Genomic DNA, 21,041 nt, shown 5'->3' on the forward strand with positions numbered 1-21,041 from the left:
TTACGATGGCAAGTTTGTAATGGTACTGAGACTGTGGGGAAATTTTTTGTCGAAAAAAATGATAATACTATAAAAAAGAAAGTCAAAATTTGAATTAAAAAAGTGAAAATTTAATAATCTTTTCTTATTTAAAATTTACTCATTTAATGGGTTGGCCCACCAGTGGAATAATTTTAAAACATAATTGTAGCCAAATTTGATGTTTTGATTGGTTTCTACATAGTTCAAGGCTTTCTAAACTTTACATAACATTAAAGGATTTATAAACTCCACTTTTGTCGCAAGTGAAGTATTACAAACTGCTATACACTGTAGGGCACTTCAAAACCTCCTCCGAAAAATCCGAATCAACTCCGGTAGTCAAGTAGGTCGGTTCATAGAGGAGAAAAGCAACTCGCGACAAAATTTTGAGGCTAGGAATTTTGACAGATATGATTTTCATAAAGTATTCGCCTCCTTTTCTCTCCCACAAACAACTGGGGACAAAGTAGCTGTCAAACTAGTCCAAAATGTTAAAGTCACTCACAAAATGAACTTTGAGTGATTTGTGTTCATTTCTGACGTCACGATTTTCTTCTCTATAGATATTGAGACGCGGGAGGAAGTCGAACCGGGCACCGGTTCTGTGAGCGGAGTAGTCAAAGTAAACACTTCTTTTCCACTCGCTACAAAACTAAAAATGTATATTTCGTTAATTAATTACACACAAAGTTCACAATATCACAAAAACTTACATATTCGGTGTCTTTTCGCAGCTGACCTGTACAGCTGCGCCCGTGCTCCCGCTTGCTCAGATTGTTTTATCACTCTTCTGTTCGATCGCCAAGCGACAGCACGGGCACCGGTCAAACAATAACAAACAACACACAGTAAAACAAAGGGCTCACTCCGGCGCCGTACGAGGGACGCGCGCCGTCGCAATACTCCCCCCAGTAAAACTGCTGCTTTGCCGAAGCCGAAGTTTTACGTCTACGTCATCGCGGCGCGTTCCAGAGATGCTTCGCTAGCCGTTGGTTCACCTGCCGACGTCAGCAACTGGACGCCGATGAGCATTCCTCGTTGCGAGGTTGCTTGTTGACCTCCGTCTCACACCCGTGCCCGACCACTTTTGGCCTGATTTATAGGCCACGGGTGATCACTTTGTCACAACCTCTTCTGCAAGTCGTTGCCTCACCGACTCCATTTTGTCACGTCCTTCCGCCGCCATTGCCCCTACTCCAACGATCTCCGGTGATCACTCCCGATGACGACGCGTCTCCGGTGGTCCTCGTGCCACTTCTGCCGCGTTCCCTGCGGTGGTCATAGATTCCGTGACTTCGGCACGCCGTGTCGAATATTTTTGTAGTATTGAGACGCGGGAGGAAGTCGAACCGGGCACCGGTTCTGCGAGTGGAAAAGAAGTGTTTACTTTGACTACTCCGCTCACAGAACCGGTGCCCGGTTCGACTTCCTCCCGCGTCTCAATAGAGGAGAAAAGCAACTCGCGACAAAATTTTGAGGCTAGGAATTTTGACAGGTATGATTTTCATAAAGTATTCGCCTCCTTTTCTCTCACACAGAAAACTGGGGACAATGTAGCTGTCAAACTAGGCCAAACTGTTAAAGTCACTCACAAAATGAACTTTGAGTGATTTGAGTTCATTTCTGACGTCAAGATTTTCTCCTCATTTTGTGAGTGACTTTAACATTTTGGCCTAGTTTGACAGCTACATTGTCCCCAGTTTTCTGTGGGAGAGAAAAGGAGGCGAATACTTTATGGAAATCATACCTGTCAAAATTCCTAGCCTCAAAATTTTGTCGCGAGTTGCTTTTCTCCTCTATTGCACGGCTACGGGAAACAGTCACTCTACTGCACTCATGAATTCTATCGATGACGTCACAATATTCCTCTGGCTTCTCCACATCTTCTCCATCTCAATCCTAGATGAATGCAAAAACAAAATTCATTTTCATTCATACGGTCGCTCACTTCATTCAGCACAAGCATGCTTTCACAGCCATACAAAACACAGCCTGCTGTTGTTGAGTCGTGCCTCCACGTGTTCGTTCTTACTCTCTCAGACACTCTTCCAGACACCCACTCTTCCCTTCCCCCGGTTTACAACTTTGTTGATGTAACGTGACTTGCATGCAAAGCTAGCTCCGCGTTTCTCGGCATTCTTCGATTTCGTCGATTCGTGAGAATTTTGCTCGGAGAGCGGGAGTTTCCCCGAAGAGAGTGCGTGCTCTGAAAGCTCGCGCGAAAGCTCGTCGGCCACATGGTCCGTCCGCGCCGGTTAAAGGGAATGGGAGTTTTCCGTGATTTCAACACCAGACGGCTAGGTAAATAGAGCTTGCTCGCACACGGTTACACGGTGGGGACTTTTTTTGTGCGAGTGTGTGTGTGTGTGGCATGCTTTCCGGTGTGCTGGTGCACAGACTTACAGAACCCACCCTTGCGGGCGTTGTTGTCGGAGTCCCTCCCCCGTCGGTGGGTGGTGGGATACGGTTCGTAGCAGTAGTAGCAGCAGCAGCAACAGCAGAGGACCAGCAAAAAAAAGGATGTTGATGGAAAAAGTGCCTTCTATCCGTGACAGGATTTATCGGTGGGTTCAGTTTCGTCGAGCGTTTCGAGCCAACCAGACGTGGTTCAACCGTTGCGGGACTCGGATGTGTGCACTAAAACCGGAGGATTAGCTGCTGCTGCTCTGCTTGGTGGTGGTTCCAAAGTAAGGACCAACCGTAACTGTATAAGTGGGAAGTTGTGTAGCCCAAGTCAGTACAAGTTACACGGTGCGGTTTGGCCAAGTGTTACCGCCTGAGGGTGTCCGGGTTGGGCAAGGATAACTTCTCCGTGCTGTCAGTTGGTGGAATCTGGTGTGAAAGCATTTGCATACAATTCAAGTGGAAGTTGACCAGCTGGAAAAGCCGAAGCGGGAAAAACAAGATGAAGCACGAAAGGAGTAGAAGGAGGTCGTCAGAATAAACTATAAAGCGGTTCCGATCCTGGTGCCTGCAGATGACACATGATGCTGTACAATAGTAGTTTAAGGAGGGCCGTTCCGCCGTTGGGGGTGGTGGCCAACATAATGCATGTTACGTTACATGTGTATGTGCTATGGTGAAGAATGGAAACAATTGCCAGTCTGTGTGAAGAGAGCTGAGCTGGGAGTTTGTTTTTCCATGATTTATTATCCCAGCAGCAGAGCCGGCAGACTGTGAGTGTCGTCAAAACGAACAACGTGCCAGCCACGGATAGTGATAGTGACTCGGATGTGAATACTATTTTGCATGGTACGTTTGCTTTTTTGATGGAATGGGAGAAAGGATACATAATAGCAGAATAGTATCAGATGCAAAAGCAGTAGCACAAGCATTTCAACTGCAAGTGACCTATTCCCCCCGTGGAGTTCTTCAATGGGAGAGTGCTGAAATATCGCGCTTCCGTGCTGACAGCAGGTGTAGCATATTGCAGCAGCGCAATTTTGGGAAGCAATGAACGGAAGGGCTGCAATCTGGAAACATATGCAAATATGATGTAAAATGGCACACTTCATGCTGAAATGACATGCTAAACGGCACGAGATGATGGGAGATTAATTTTCAGCTTTTTAAATTTGAATTTGGTGGAAATCTAGCATGTGGGGGTTGAAATGAAAATCAAAGAAAAAAAAGTTAAATTCAATTTTAAATTATGAATAAATTTAATGTATTTATCTTCCTTTTATACATTTATGAACTCATTCCTAAAACAATTAGTTTGTTAACTGCACAGAAAAGAAAATATTTTGGAAGGTTGAAATATTGGTCGGTTGAATATTACCTCTTTTTTATTTATTTTACTTAAAAAATGTGTAAAAATGTGAACCTGATGAAAATTTATCAAAAAGTAATGAATATTCACCAATTTCTGATTGTAATTGTAATTGATTGTTTATTTGTGACGAGAGCCTGTTAGTTTACAACTTTTTATCACTTTAAGATAGAAAACAGAGATAAATAAACCAACCAAATGGTTGAAAAAATAAAGCTAAAAATCCAAGTTAGATGCGGAGGGCTTAAACTAGTTGTTTAAAACAAAATCTTTCACCATTTCCTGATGAATATTACCATCTTTTTTTCTGTGTCGTCAAACATTGTTGTAAATCAGGGGTTGAGTCAAACTTTATATCGATAGTTCACAATACTCAGTTCATGAGAATCTGGAAAATGTGTACCGTTTAATCAGTCATCAATCATCATTTTTCATTGGGTTGGTTCAATATTGAGTTTTTGCTGTCCATTTCATGGCTAAAAAATTACTGGCTGTTTGAAATGGTAACATCTGATAATTTTTTGTAATAAAAAGTGAAATTTGTTAACGCTCAAGTGCATTTTCCAAAGAGTGGCTGAAAAAAATCATCTGAGATTGTCTGCGACATATACATACATTTTAGTTTTATATGAACAATGCGTAACGAAAACAAGAAGTTTGGATTTTCCAAAATCAAAGTGCCAACGTTCTTACTCAAAAAAATCAGCAATGACCTATACATTTTTGGGTAACGACATCAGGGGTGGCATTGGGTCTGAGGGGTTAGATTGGATCATACAAAAATGCTGAAATTTGTATGAAAATAGTCGCATTTATTCATTTTTTAAAATCAGTGCCCATGTTTGCCCAACTTAAATAATAAGAAAAGCTGAGAAAATTCCCTATATTTTGCTTTTTTGAACTTTGTTGCCAAGCAAAGATTTAAAAGCAGGAAAATTGATGTTTTCTAAGTCTCACCCAAACAACCCACCATTTTCTAATGTCGATATCTCAGCAACTAATGGTCGGATTTTCAATGTTAAAATTTGAAACATTCGTGAAATTTTGCAATCTTTTCGAAAACAATATTTTCAAATTATTTAAATTAAAAGGGCCAAACATGCATGGCAAAATCACAGCAACTAAGGGTCTTATTCTTGGAAGGAAAAATATGGTTGCTGGAATCACTCCAATTCAGTGCCCAAGATTCGAAAAAAGCTTAATGATTTGCTAAATTTGTCTCTTTAAATACAACGAATTAAAAAAATTAAAACTAAGTCTTTGCACTCTGGAAATTTTGCCAATTTCTGAGTTTTGTGCAATAGCGATGAACCGACCTAACTCTTCAAACGATTCGGGTGTTGAATTATCACTATTTTTTAGATCTTTGTTGGCTTGTGTTATCTGTGCTTATTGAATTCACTGTGAAAAATTTCTTTGAAGAATGGGGTGTTATTGATTCACAGGTAATTGAAGGTACAAAGGTAGTTTAAACTCATCATGATAATTGTGGCACTCGTTAATTCAATTCTTCGAAAGGTGTTGAACCGTTCGCTCACTTCAATAATTTAATTAATTTTACCAAGTATTCTGAGTGTACACCAAAAATGTGGTACCATTCAATCAACTCGAATCAGATCGAAAACAGCAGCAGGATCATGCAATTAAGAGTTGCAAAACAACATACGGTATTTCTCAGAAATTCAACTTTATGTGGCATGATTATTGCTGTTATCAGAGTCTGAGGATTACATTATTTAAAATAGGATCCGGAAGAAACCTATAGAACGAGCCATAGAACGAGAGTTTGGCTCCTTAAGTTATATGTCTGACTTTCCTATAACCAATGAATTCTTTTGCATGGTTGGTTTGTCATAACAAATCTCTATACAAATTGGCAATTTTCGTACCAAAAATTAAATGGAAATGGGTAATTTTCCGCCAACTCACACAGCAGTTGCCCCGACCCCTCTTCGATTTGCGTGAAACTTTTTCCTAAGGGGTAAATTTTGTCCCTGATCACGAATCCAAGGTTCGTTTTTTGATATCTCGTGACGGAGGGGCGGTACGACCGCTTTCATTTTTGGAACGGTGATGAGATGGAAATTTGGTGTCAAAGGGTCTTTTATGTGAAATTGGACGCCCGATTTGATGGCGTACTCAAAATTCCGAAAAAAAAGTATTTTCATCGAAAAAAACACTGAAAAAGTTTTAAAAAATCTGCCATTTTCCGTTAAAAATTTTTGGAACATTTAATTTTAAGGGAAATTTAATGTATTTTTCGAATCAACATTAACTCAGAAGGGTCATTTTTTCATTTAGAACAAAATTTTGCATTTTAAAATTTCGTGTTTTTTCTAACTCTGCAAGGTTATTTTTAGAGTGTAACAATGTTCTACAAAGTTGTAGAACAAACAATTACAAAAATGTTGACCCTGATCACGGGTTATTTGAAGCATCTGTGTAAATTTTGAGCGAAATTTATTAAGATTAACTCATTGATACTCGAGCCTACAGTTGGCAAAAAAATGTTTTTCATTCAAAAATGACATTTTTAAATCGCTAATAACTTATTATTCTAAACTTGCTAATAAATTTCCGATGAGAATCTCACTTTTGAGAATATTTGGATGAAAGTAGCGTGCCCTGCAGACAAAACCGTAAGAAAATTTGGTTTTCCCTACATTTTTTCCGATTTTTTCCCATACAAACTTCACCCTCGAGTATCAATGGGTAAATGTTGACCGATTATGCTCATAGTTGACCCAGAGTTCTAAAATAGGTTTAAGAACAATAATCAGCTTGTGGAGCGAGGTTTTGGAAAAAAAGTCCCATATTCTGGGCACCCATGTTTCTCAGACCTGTAAGTAAAAAAAACAAATTTTATTTATTGGTATCTATATCTTTATCTATATCATTACGAAACTGAAGCGTTTACTGACATCAACATCAACAATATCGAGTTGTATAATCAAACATCGAAATTTTGATGAGTCAACATGGATGCCGCATTAAAACACATGTTTTGGACAAATTTTTGTTTCTCTAAATGGATAAAGTTTAGTTCGTTCTTGCATATCTTGCTCTTAGAAATAAGATTACTTTTGTTTGTAAAATCGTATCAACAACTATTGCTACAGAAACCAAAAAGGTTTAAATTGGTTTGCAAGAAACAAGTTTCCGAAAATATTTGGGTAATTCTCTACCTACTCACAGGAAATTGGGAAAAGTTGCCCCGACCCCTCTTCGATACCTGAAATTTACAATTTTATTTATTGGCAGGGAATTCACTCAGATTCAATTCTGTCGATTGGAGCATGTTCAGGGAGCCCAAATCTATCATACCTTGGCGAAACTGAAGAGTTGAATGACATAAACTTCAAAAATGCTGAGTAGAGCAGCCATCATCAGTTTGGGTGCAGTATAAAACAGCTGAATTAGATGTGAGCAAAATGCTTTTCTTCGAGCATAATGCCAAAAAACTAAGAAAGGATTCCAAAAATGATCAACCCCTGCTACATGGTGTGCTATCCTATAAAGCATTTCAGTGAAGAACCAGTAATAAGCTAACTTTGAATTCATTTCCATCTGTTCCAGGTACCCCTGAATTACGCTTGCCAAGATCAAACCCCTGAAATAATTACGGTTCCGCTGAACCACAATCGTGTGCCAATGAGTGGAAGCATAATACAAACTCCGTCTGAAACAAGAAGAAAGCAAGACAAATTTGAATTCATTTGAGGTGAAACATTGCCACCGCTGCAATTAATTATGTACAGCCCGGTTTGTAAAGTTGTTCGTGACGAGAAGAGGAAAATTCCGGCTAAATTGAAGTAAAAAGGAAAACCGTGTTCGAGGTGCTTTAACTTGGCTGGTGGCCACTGCTGCAGGAGCAAAGATTGAATTCTTCACCTCGGTCCTGCCAGTGGACTGTACGCCATCGGTCGCATCATCATAAACCACAGCACGGTGTGAAAGTTTGCGAAATCGACAAAACAATTTTCCACCTTGGAGTTTTTCCGGATAAACACAAGAAGGAAAAGTGCGTCGGAAAGGTGCTTTTATGCTAATGAAGCGCGACCAGATACTGTTGTGCATTATTGGGTGGAAGTGAAAAGTAGCCAAAAGTCGGCCCTGAGGCAGAGGGGCGGGGCAGGACCGTGGCCACGAGGCTAAAAGTGCCACCGAGAATTACGAGCAGAATAATAATTTTGTTTTTCTTTCGTCTAAACGGGAGGAAAAAACGAGCAGAAGGAAAACCAAAAAAGCTTTCGACTCATCTTTGCCGTGTTCGACGTCGACGTCTACGACATTTTTGTTTTCCAGACGAACAGGTCACACGGCTTCCTATCGTGTATGCGTAAGCAGCTTACGGGCGCAAAGTTTGGGGGAGTAAAACGTGTCGGAAAAAATAAGTCGAACCGGGGCAAAATTTCGCCCGCTGGAGTGAGTAAAATACACATAAGTGGGAACGCGCAAGTGTGGTGTGGGTGGGGTAAGTGTCACTGTGTTGGAAGCAGATGTGGTTTGAGGAGTTTTCCCGTCCTGCCAATATAGAACCAGTCCCGGTTTTTGGGGAAGACTAAAGTGAAAATTGATAAATACACCGGAGAACCCCTGCTGAAATACTGCTGCCGAGGAGAGGAGCTTTTAGTGGCAAAATCAAGTTAGTATATGCAAATTAAGTTATATATGGCAGACATAATTTAGACTGTGGTAATGTTCACATGGGTCGGCTTGTGATACCGTGAGCTGTTACATGTAACGTGGAAGGGTGGAAACCCACGCATGTATCTCATTAACAAAGTTGTTGTCTTTGCACCGAACAAGATCGAATCAAGGCAAGTAGGAGTAGGAGAACATTATGCTCAGCCAGAAGTACACAGAGCGTAGGGTGTTGTGGAGTAAATGACAATGACGATGACGACGACCATGTCTGTGGCAGCTGTACCGTGGAAAACGATCGACTTTAAATGATGTTATGGTTTGTACTTTAGGCAGGGTAAATTGATGTTGATGCTCGAAAAGGTTGTTTCTAAGCCTTTTGGGGCACATTTTGCTTTGATTCTACAGTGTAGAAATAATTCAGGTGCTGAATAATATATAAACATCGGTTTAAACACATCATGAAATTTCGTCTTGACAGTAAATACAGCCATTTTATATGAAACAGCTGACGCCGATTTTAAGGGGAAACACTCTAAATTAACATGCATAAGGAACAACATTTTGGTTCATTGCAACTCAAGCCAACAAAAATGGAAAAACGTGCTTTCACAACCTCGATTTGCCTGGCAATAATATAAACACTAAAATTGCCAATGCTGGTAATAGCAAAAACAATAATTGCACAAAATGAACTAAAACATTAACTTGCCAATTTATATTCTCTCAAAAAAAAAATAACTTCATCTTCCAGTCCTCAAATTTAGGAATTTGCCCAGGGCCCAGTAGTTCAAGATACTGTTTTCACGAATTTAATAAGTTTGAGCTAAAATAGTAATTTTAATGCTTTGACATGTTCAACAATGTGGTTCTGAATAAAGACACAGACACGGAAAGCGGATCCATCGCCACAACGCGATAAACTTTGCTATAACTAGCAACAAAATCGCAATTTTCTCAGCCTGTTGACAAAGTACCTGGAATCGCTATTTTTTTAGCTTGGTCAAATTTGACCGAACCGGTTAATACATACAGTCAACTCCCTGGTTGTCAATATCCAAGGGACCGTCAAGGAAGAGAATCATCAGTTTACAGAACGATGCAAAATGAAGACTCGATTGAAATTTGTTTTATCTTGATGACCAGCTATAGGAGAGAATACAGCATACAAAAACAAACAAATGTCAACCACCCTTCAAAGCTTCGTTAATCAAAGAAAAATGTCTATGTAAGCCATGAGAAAGTGAAATTATTGACAACCGGAAGAGAGTTTTTAAAGGAAAAAGAATCCAAGGGACCGTCGAGGAAGAGATCCTTCAAGCAAGAGAGTATATCGAGGAATAAAGACAATCGAAGTATGCAGTTCGAAGGGACTGAAGAATTCATCGGTACATGGAGCAATATTGATATCGAGAAGATCGACAGCCAGAGAGTCGACTGTAATTCGATATTTATTTATTTCCGCTGTTTGGGGGATCAGTTTCGCTTAATTATTTGTTTTGCTGGTTTATTAAGAGCCACCAGATAACCAAATCAACCAGATGTTGTTTCTGATGGTTTCGGGATACAATGCGCCGGTCCAGTGGATTATTTCCTTGGTCTAGTGATTTTTTGCACTGAATCAGCGTTTTATTTCGCTGACGTCTGTTTTTTTTCCAGCGGCAGTCACAAATGTCAAAATAAACTAGATGATTGTTTGGAGAAACTCCGCTAGTCCAGCGGTTTTTTCCAAGGGGTTTCCAGCATCAAGGATTACTGACCAGTCTAAATGGAATTACCAGGATTACTGGCAATATGTCATGAATTACTTTGATTTCCCAGAATTACTTGGGATTTCCAGAAACCACGCAGAATTGCTCAAATTTATAAAAAAAATAACTTGGAATTACTGCCTAGCTTCCAGCATATTGAGAAAAGTCTTTGGAATTGGATCGAATGACAGCTGTCAAACGCACAAAACCACGTGCTTGGTAATACTGCGTCCATTCCGGGAATTCCCGGCACAAAATTCCCGGGATTTTTATATGTTGTACGAGGAATTCCCGGAATTAAACAAAAATCTTAATTTGGCCTGGAAATAATATTAGTATAACAATTAATATGTTTAAACTTTTTAATTTTTTTTTTGAAACCAATTTTTGCGCTTTTTTAGTCATGTCATATAGACATAAATAAAAAATAAATATTTATATGATACTTATTTAATATGATTTAGAAATGTGGTGCATATAAAATTCAAAGCACAACAGAGAACAGCAAAAAATTGTTTAAGCTATCTAAAAACTGCTATCCTTGTTTATATTGATATTAATAGTATTGAGCTAATTCTATAAATTTAAAGCTTGAAAAACATAACAAATATAAAGAAAACATAGATTTTATGACTTTTTCAAAAACTTCCCGGGAATAAATAAATATTTTTCCCGTTTTCCGGGAAACTCAAAACCTGGGAAAATTGGACGTCCTGCTTGGAAATCATCGAACAATTGGGTAAATATCAACATCAGTTTGACAACTGATTTTGGCGATTGAGTGCATTGAAAATTCAAAGCACAACAAAGAACAAAAAAAAATCTTTAAAACTATCTAAAAGTGCTATCCTTGTTTAGATTGATATTAATAGTATTGAGCTAATAATATGATTTTAAAAACATAACAAATATAAAGAAAACATAGATTTTATGACGTTTTCAAAAATTTCTCGGGTATAAAAAATATATTTTTTCCGATTTCCGGGAAACACAAAACCCGGGAAAATTGGACGCCCTACTTGGAAATCGTTGAATAATGGGGTAAATATCAACATCAGTTTGACAACTGATTTTGACGTTTGAGTTGTTTTTCATACGAATACATTTGAATTAGAGAGCATCCAAATTTGCGGACATTCCGAATCCGCTCTGTACTTCTTACAACCATAAAAGGCATCAAGGAAAAGCAAAATACATTCTGCCGATTTACCTTTAAAGAATTACTAGCAGGGGAACTATACCCTTTTTCAACTTATTCGGCCTATCAGCACTTTGATCATGAATTACGGCTTTCAAAAAGGGTTTTTGACTGTTCCAAAGTAATAAATAACTCAAATAAAAGTGAGCAAGCAACTCTCCATTGTTGATACATCTGACAATGTTGATTTGAAAGCGGAAAACGGCAAAAGTGATGAGAATTGGTCGAACAGCTTAGAGTGATTAAAATCGGTATATTTCCCCTAGTTATTATATTTCCCCAGTTATTTTTTATAATTTTATTATTTTCTGAAGTATGTTTTCACAAACAAGAATCATGGAATTACCAGGATTACTGGGATTATTAGGAATTACCAGGATTACTCTGGAATTACTCAGTAAATCTGGAATTACAGAATTACTTGCTCAAATTCCAAGTAATTCCGGATTAGTGACCAGTCTGACACGATGCTGGAAACCCCTTGGTTTTTTCTCTACCACTTCACTACACAAATTTTGCATCTTTGTTTCACTTAGTTCAAAAGTTTGTTGAGCTCCGTCAATCAACACTAGGCTGAAAATTATAACTGTCATTTCTGCCAGAGTAGTGGAGAACTACACTGAAAACAGCGAAAAATTTCGCTAGTTTTTCTGCTGTAAGATATTTTTAGCAGTAATTAGCGAATACAAACCAGCCGAATTATGTTGCTGGTTTGGATTTTGCTCAGCTAGGTACTGGTTTTAGCGAAAAAATTACTTGTTTAGAGAAATTTTTGGCAAATAACAGCTAAATCAAACCAGGAAAATCTCTCTCCTAATTTGGCGATGGATTCCCTTTCCGTATTGATACCCATTTTTTTGTTGATGCATTCTGAAATCACATCTTTAACCTACTTATTGTGAAATTTGTTCATAAAAAAACTTAGGCTACGAAAAAGATCAGAATATTTCGACTAATGGACTAACTACAATCTCTTTACTTAGAATAGTTAAGTTGCATAGAATATACAAATTGCGTGGAAAAGTTCGTAACTTAGTGTGATTGTAGATAGGCCAAAAGTTTGGCTCAGACATCAAATTTTCATTGAATACAAGAGTAGGACCTTTTCATAAAAAAAAAACGTTACTTAATTCACCCTCAGGTGGTTGGTGCCTTCCTCACATTTAAAGGGTGCTATCCATATCGCTTTTAGTGTTTTATCAATTTGGTGAGGATAGGTGATGATATGATAGGGTAGTCAGATCTCCAATCCAATTCGTGCTCGTTGAAAAGGTCTTTTGATTACCTATCCACAGATAGGTCGCATGAGAGATCCGGACAACGTTTTCATCAAAATATCTGAGATCCGGCCTCCAAAAAGTGCATAAATAACACTTAAGTGCTTATAACTTTTGATAGGGTTGTCAGATATTGAATGTCTTGGACGCGTTGGAAAGGTCTTTCAAATACTTTTCTGAAAATGAATAACATGACGGGGTTTCTTACAAAAACCACCCTTTTTACAATTTTCCGAACTTTAGTCAAAATCGTTTTTTAAGCATAACTTTTGAAGTACTTAACTAAACTGCATAATCTTTAATAGCGACTTATGGGACCCCAAGACGGATTGATTGAGGCCAAAGCGGACAAAATCGGTTTAGCCAGTCTCGAGATAATCGAGTGACAATTTTTTGAACAATATCCCACCACACACATATACATTTGTGGCGATTTGCCGGGTGTGTCAAGATAGCACGACAAGATTGAAACTTAACCATATGAAGAGTGACAATAATGTACGAAGTTTTTTAATTGAATATCGCAGAGGGTCAAAAGCAGCACAAAATGGCATTATTAACTCAATTTGGCCCAAAACGCAAGTGCGACAAGATAGCATGACAACGCCGAAATGCTTATTTTTTCAATTACAATAATTTTTATTTGAGGGATTCTGTTTCAATAATGTTCTTCACAGGAAGTAAACAAAACAAACGATCTGTTCCCCAATTCATTAAGCTGAATATAACACCAAGCACGTCTACTTTCGCCTACAGCGTATGATACGATGTTCGTTAAGTTCTTCTTCATTGTACCGTCGGCATCGGATAACTTTCCCACTATCAGATCTCCATCTATCGTTTCATCCTGTAATGATATCCTCCCTTTCTTCTGTACTTCTACCATCTCCCGTGACAATGTTGATTAGCGTCTTTAGAGAATTTCCAATTTTGCCCGCCCGTTGTCCAGGGAAGTGTTTATTCGACACGGAGGAGTACCTTAATCTGATACTCGTGTCCTCGGGTCATAATTGTGCATTGCCAGGCGTGATTTGAGGGAACATGAGCTGCCTGAAACGACTATCTTTGCCTTGTATCAGATTTGATAACATTAATTGAGGAAAGGAAAGGCCGTTGGTTTACTTGAGAAATAGCTTATATTACACTAGTCAACAAAAATTTACAAAAAAATGACCGCGCATCTCAACTCGAGGGGAAGCATGAAGTTTTGGGTCTCCAGAATCACGTGCACTTTGAATTTATCAAAACTATTTAGGCAGGGCCGAATGGTTTTTCTCCAAAGTTTGTATGGAGAATTAGGGCGGTTCGTCGCTGTTGCATACAATCCAAAAATTGCATGCAATATGTGGGAGTAGCGAACAGCACTTATTCTCCATACAAACTTTGGAGAAAGACCATTCGGCCCTGCCCGAATATTTTTGAAAAATTCAAAGTGCACGTGATTCTGGAGACTCAAAATTTCATGCTTCCCCTCGAGTTGAGCCTGCGCTGAAATTTTGTTGGTTGTTTTTATCAGTTGCTACTAAATTCATCCAAATTTTGAATTCAATATTGTAAGAGTTTTCCCACAAGCTGTACAAGCAAAACTTTTCCAACATGTTTACAATTTCATTGAAAATTCCTCTCCATTTTACCTAACGTAATCTGATGTTGAAATTTTTCCACCGGATTGCCCCCAAGCATCGTCAGCATCCCTTCCATGAAAGGTGTGCAGTGCTTTCCAATGTTTCAAAACACATGCCAAAAACTCGGTTACTTCAGACCAAACCAAACCAGAGGGCATTGTTTCTCTTCGTGATGTTCTCGAATGTAAAATTAATCAGCGCCAAAAGTTATCCACTTTTGTAAATAGAGCTTCTCCGGGCACGGAGAGAAAAGGAAGATTTTTAATTAAAAAGATATGGATCTGCATTTGTAATTTGTTCTCGTAGCACTCGCTGATGCAAGAGCAATACTATTTGCCAATTGTTTAAAAGAGTTGTAAATCAGTTTGGGAACGAAACAATAATTGATTTTTGTCGAAGATTGAAAATATACCACACAGACTTTATTATATATTTAAGAAATAAATGGCTTTTTCTGAGAAACGTAGTCAACCCGCACGCCATGGCGGAAGGCAATTATTGTTGAAGTTGAATGTACCTAAAATGTTTTTTCGTGGAAAGGTAGCTAAGGGAGTCCCTTTTCGATATCTTTGACCTAGAACATATTTCACCTACACTGAAATAAAAAAATAGTACCAAATTCCTAAATTCTAGGAATTTTGGCTCCTTTCCTTATTTAGTAATTGGGTTTTTTGGATTACTAAATAAGAAAAAGAGCCAAAATTCCTAGAATTTAGGAATTTGGTACTATTTTTTTATTTCAGTGTAGGGATTTTCGATTTTTTGTCATTTTCAGCTATTTAACTGTACAAATGGAGGCGCACGGCACTTTTGGTTACTTTGCGGTTGCACAACACCTCCCAAATGCTTTTAATTGCAATGGATACTGATCAAAGGGGTCGTCCATGAAATATTTCACAATAATTAAGGCCCCACCCACCCTTACAACCCCCCCCCCACATCCCCCTAATTTTTTTTACAAAGATAATAACATTATTTTTAGTATGAGGCGTCATCCATCAACTAAAATCAGCAAAAAATAACCCCCTCCCCCCTACGCCACACATTGTAACGCTAGCTAACCCCCCCCCCCCTTGAAAAGTCCGGGACGTTTTGTACCTTAATTTGTTTTTTTTTACATTTTTACTTTCTTTTAATTCTGAGTTCAATCAATGCCTTGTATCATGTTTGATTTATGTCTTAAGTTTATCAAACATCAAATAACTTTTGACAAAGAACTTTGTCCTAAGGGCTCTATTCTGGTGAGGTGTCAATCCAGAAAAACGAAAAATGTCGCGCGTTACGAAAATGTTGCATGCTTGGTACTGGGGAAGGGGTCCGCAACGCAACAAGGCACTGTTGCGTGGAATTTTCCACACAGTTGCAACAAAAAGCGAATTATGAGGTTTGGGATAACCGGCACAAAGAGGCGGAGCATCCGTCACCATTTTGAGCCAATATAAACCCCGCTCGATCAGCCCAGGGAAATCATTCTATCGCTGGACGCCGAGGAGTGAACAACAACCTGGACCTGGAAGCAGATGGCCTGGAGGCCCATAAGCAGTTGGCCGAAAAGCAGCTGGCCTGGAGCAAGGAGCAGCCCAAGCGGAGCAGGCCAGCCGGAATATTCTGGCCACAAGACCCGGAGTGGCCAGAACCCTCAGGGGTGTTCCGATGGAAGGCCATACGAGACTGGACAATATGGGTATCAAACTTCTTGGATTTTGATACTGGTGATGAAAATGGCCATTTTGACAGTATTGGCCACAACCTGGAGTGGCCGGTGCCCTCAGGGAGGTTCTCCCGGGAGGACATTTACCGAACCATACGATTTTGGGCAATATGGGTATCAAAATTCATGGTTTTCAATACTGGTAATGAAAATGGCCATTATAACAGCATTGGCCAAAACCTGGAGTGGCCGGTGCCCTTAGGGAGGATCTCTCGGGAGGACATTTACCGAACCATATGATTTTGAGCAATTGTTCAAGGCTCAACTGCGATCGTTGACGATGACGATGGAATGAAAATCGTTGGCAAAAATGCTGCCTTCACGACTCCACGGCAAAACAAAACAGCCAATCAGAGAGCGGGAAGAGTTTTTTGCGTGGGTCAAAGAACGCGCTTGCTTGTTCAAGGCCAACTGCGATCGTTTGACCGTTGACACTTGCAAGCGAAAATTGTTAATATTCGTTCATATTTTTAAAATGAAAATTTTGGGAGAAATATTTAAATAAATTTTAACGCTAAGCGTCAAAAGCTTTAAAAATGCACCAAAAGCAGTGCATGAATCATTTGAAACAATAACTCTTTCGTGAATTTTTCGTTGGCGCTGAAAAGCGCAATTTTGTTAAATTGCAGCAGAAGTTGATTCTTGTGGCCATCTTCTCGAGCGTCCATCCAAGTAGGCCTTGTTTTTCTCCTTCGACGTCGTTTTGGCAGAAATTTCACGCACACGCTGGCGTGTTTCTTCTTCTCGGAGCTCGCTCTTGATTTCCTCCAGTCGTTGATTTTTTTATCCGCTGCTGCTGCTGCTGCTACAATGTTGTCCATAATGTTTTGATTTTATCTGACGCATTATTCAACAAAATTGCTTAATTTTAAAAGCTTTTCTGCTAAGTTATTTGTCATACTGGTCATGTGTAACATAACCACCTGCACCTTTTTTGTAAATATTTTAAGCCTGAATTTTCATTTTTTTTTCTGTTTCCAGTACCCTTGGTATCCTTACACAGTGAGTTGCATATACCTAGCTCGACTAATTTCAGCACAACCGATTAGAGCAAAAATCAAAATTTTTTGGCTGACGAGTGTTAGGTAGTGCGATTCTCGGCATACTGCAAAATAAGTTCATTGTGTTTTTACTGGATAAGGTACAACAAATGCATTATTTAAATAAAACATTTGAAAAATCAGGCTTAAATAAATAACATTGTTCGCTCTACAGCAGCGATTCTCAACCTTCTTCTAAGCTGGTACCCCCTGCCATGTAAATCAAGTAGGCCCGGTACCCCCGTTGAGAATCGCTGCTCTACAGCATTGCCTTGACGTTGTCGATTGCGAGATTCCTACTCGAAACTAGGTGTCCGAAGGCTTGATTGTTGAGGCAATTGCAAACCTCTTTTTACACCTTAGCTTCAATCCACCCCGGGATTAGAACTGGCAACCTTTGGATTATAAGTCCAACTGCCTACAAGCGACTCCACCGAGACAGGACCCAGGGAGACGACTCCTACACCTGGACTGACCTAACGACATAATCTCTAGGTTAGACCGGGAACAACATTTACTTACCCGTCCGACGGAAGGCGTGATCAGACAAATCTCGTCTCGAAGTATGCCACCGGGACCATCTGGGATCCAACCCAGGCCGACTGGGTGAGAGGCAACCACGCTTACCCCTACACCACGGGTGTAAAATATTTACAAAAAAAAGTAATTCGATGTTTAATAAACTTAGCTGTTAAATTGAACTCAGAATTGAAAAATAAATAAAAATGTACCAAAAAACAAGATTAGGGTACAACACGTGTCGTACTTTTCAAGGGGGGGGGGGAGGCGTAGTCAGCGTGACAATGTGTGGCATAGGGGGGAGGGGGTTATTTTTTGCTGATTTTAGTGTGCCATTAGGGTGTAATATCAAAATCGATTTTCCAGCACAGCATTATTTCAGTTCCTGTTGGGGTCCTAAACAACTCCCCAAAGTTTGGGAACGATTGGTTTAGTCCTCACTTTGCGCAAAGCGATTCAATTTTCCATACAAATTTGTATGGGAAAAATCATTTTATTCAATTTTGATATTTTAAAAATCCAAGTTTCACGCTATACTCAAACCGAATTCATATTCGGATGCTCTGGAATGTGCTCTACAACTTTCCCGAATAGAGTATGGTGCTAGCTTGCTCCTATAAAAAGATACAGCGTGTTCAAAACTCGTCTAAAACGTGTTTTTTGATCGAAAATAACGTTTAAGACGAGTTTTGAGGACGCTGTATCTTTTTATAGGAGCAAGTTAGCACCATACTCTCTTATATGAATCCGGTTTTGATATAGCGTGAAACGTGGGTTTTTAAATATCATAATTCAAAAAAATGATTTTTCCAATACAAATTTGTATGGAAAATTGAATCGCTTTGCGCAAAGTGAGGACCGAACCAATCGTTCCCAAACTTTGGGGAGTTGTTAAGGACCATATAAGGAACCAAAAAGTTGCTGTGCTGGCTAAATTTGGACAACTTTATTTTTTCCCATACAACCATATCACACCCTCGTGTGCCATACTTGATGGATGACGCCTCATACTAAAAATAATGTAGGTGATGAGGGTGATGAGAGGGGGGGGGGGTTGTAAGGGTGGGTGGGGCCTTAAATATTGTGAAATATTTTATGGACGACCTCTTTGATCAGTATCCATTGCAATTAACAGGATTAGGGAGGTGCTGTGCAACCGGAAAGTAACCAAAAGTACCGTGCGCCTCCATTTATACAGTTAACAAACTGAAAATGACAAAAAATCGAAAATCCCAAGGTGAAATATTTAATAGGACACAGATATCGAAAAGGGAATTCCCTTAGCTACCTTTCCACGAAAAAACATTTTAGGTACATTCAATTTCAATAATAATTGCCTTCCGCCATGGCGTGACCCGTTTTGAAGATCACATTTCTCTAAAAAAATATGTTTGTGGTTTATTTAACGTAATGATTCGAATTCCTGGACACCTCATATTGTTTCACCATACAATAAAAAAAACAACATTAAAGAAAAAACCAACTTAATCCACCTATGTGGTTGATGCCTTCCTCACTTTTTACCAACAATGGAATGAGTGGTTTGGACACATACTTCAGCTATTTTTTCAGATCCAGAAAAATAAGTACACATATATAACTTAAGTGGAAATAACTCGAGACAGGGTTGCCAGATATTCAATATTGTGGACTCGTTTGAAAGGTCTTTCAATTACCTAATCAACGATGGGTCGGATGATGGATCCGGACATCGTTTACATACATTTAAGTGAGATCCGGCATCAAAAAAGTACATAAATATCACTTAAGTGGTCATAACTCTAGACAGGGTTGCCAGATCTTCAATGTGTTGGACTCGTTGGAAAGTTCTTTTGATTACGTAACCAACGATGGGTTGGATGATGGATCCGGACATCGTTTACGTACATTTAAGAGAGATCCGGCTTCAAAAAATCACATAAATATCACTTAAGTGGTCATAACTCGAGGCAGGGTTGCCAGATCTTCAATGTGTTGGACTCGTTGGAAAGGTCTTTCAAATACCTAACTAACGACGTGTCGGATGATGGATCCGGACATCGTTTACATGCATACAAATACAAATAGGGGAGAGGGGGTTATTTTTTGCTGATTTTAGTGTGCCATACTTGATGGATACTATACTAAAAATCATATATATCATACTACAAATAATGTAGGTGATGAGGGTGATGAGGGGGGGGGGTTGTAAGGGTGGATGGGGCCTTAAATATTGTGAAATATTTTATGGACGACCCCTTTGATCAGTATCCATTGCAATTAACAGGATTAGGGAGGTGCTGTGCAACCGCAAAGTAACCAAAAGTAACGTGCGCCTCCATTTATACAGTTAACAAACTGAAAATGACAAAAAATCGAAAATCCCAAGGTGAAATATTTTCTCGGTCACAGATATCGAAAAGGGACCCCCTTAGCTACCTTTCCACGAAAAAACATTTTAGGTACCGTAAAACGGGGTGACTTTGATAGCCGGGGTGACTTTGATAGGTTTGAGATTTTTCCGCAAAATGAAGAGTACAAATTAAATACTTACGGAATGGTTTGGAACCATACTGACCATGGTAGAGAAGTACTCAAAGTACCTCGAGAAGAACTTTTCATTATATTTTGAAAGGTTTAAAAAGTTAGTTAACTATTATTTAGAAAATGTGGATGAAAAGCATTATTTCAAACTTCTCAAAGTGTCATAATTTTCTCAATGAACATGATTTTGAATCAGAAAATGGAATACATTTTCGGATTCTTTGGACAATTTTCCACTAGGAGAAGGTAAACTAATTTTGTAAATATTAAATAATATGTGTTTTTAAAACATAACTCAAAAAAATCTCCAAATTTACAAGCAATTTCAGTTGAACAAATTTCATATGAAATGTGAAAACTTGTGATTCGTGCTTCGAAATCAGTTTAAAATGTAATATAAATCGATAATTTTATGAACAATACTAAATTTAACGAATTTCAGGCAAAATTCCGACTTTTTAACAACTTTACCTAAATTTATATGTATTTTGTTAAAAAGCCTTAAAACTTAGTTAACTTAATATAAACAATGATTTTTTTTTCTTGAAAACTACATCATCAACCTTAGTGATGGTTCATTTAACGTAAAAATGATGTTTGAACACCTATAATCTGATTTTAACAAGAAAAACTGTAACTATCAAAGTCACCCCGGAATTTAAAATGAGAATTTTTAACCTAACTATTTTTCTGAGCATTATAGAAAAATAACTTTTCCAGAAATAGTGCATGAACTTTGTGTGGCCTACCCCAGTACATGTTTAAAAAATAATAATCTTGAGAAAAACCTTTTCAGTTGGGAAATATTTCAAAAATAAATTGAAATCCTATCAAAGTCACCCCGGTTTACGGTACATTCAATTTCAATAATAATTGCCTTCCGCCATGGCGTGGTACCCGATTTGAAGATCACATTTCTCTGAAAAATATGTTTGTGGTTTATTTAACGTATTACTTGCT

General features: G+C 38.7%; 1 protein-coding gene across 1 annotated transcript in view; it reads left to right on the top strand.

Annotated features, from left to right (window-relative positions):
• Positions 1–2,607: 2,607 nt before the first annotated feature.
• LOC120430005 (uncharacterized) overlaps positions 2,608–21,041 on the top strand; it is a 238,338-nt gene continuing 219,904 nt past the window's right edge. The window contains 2 exon segments of the mRNA XM_052709458.1: positions 2,608–3,273; positions 7,370–8,438. The gene's annotated coding sequence lies outside the window, so the exon portion shown is untranslated.

This window comes from Culex pipiens, chromosome 3 (genome assembly GCF_016801865.2).
Source record: "Culex pipiens pallens isolate TS chromosome 3, TS_CPP_V2, whole genome shotgun sequence".
Taxonomy (NCBI): domain Eukaryota; kingdom Metazoa; phylum Arthropoda; class Insecta; order Diptera; family Culicidae; genus Culex; species Culex pipiens.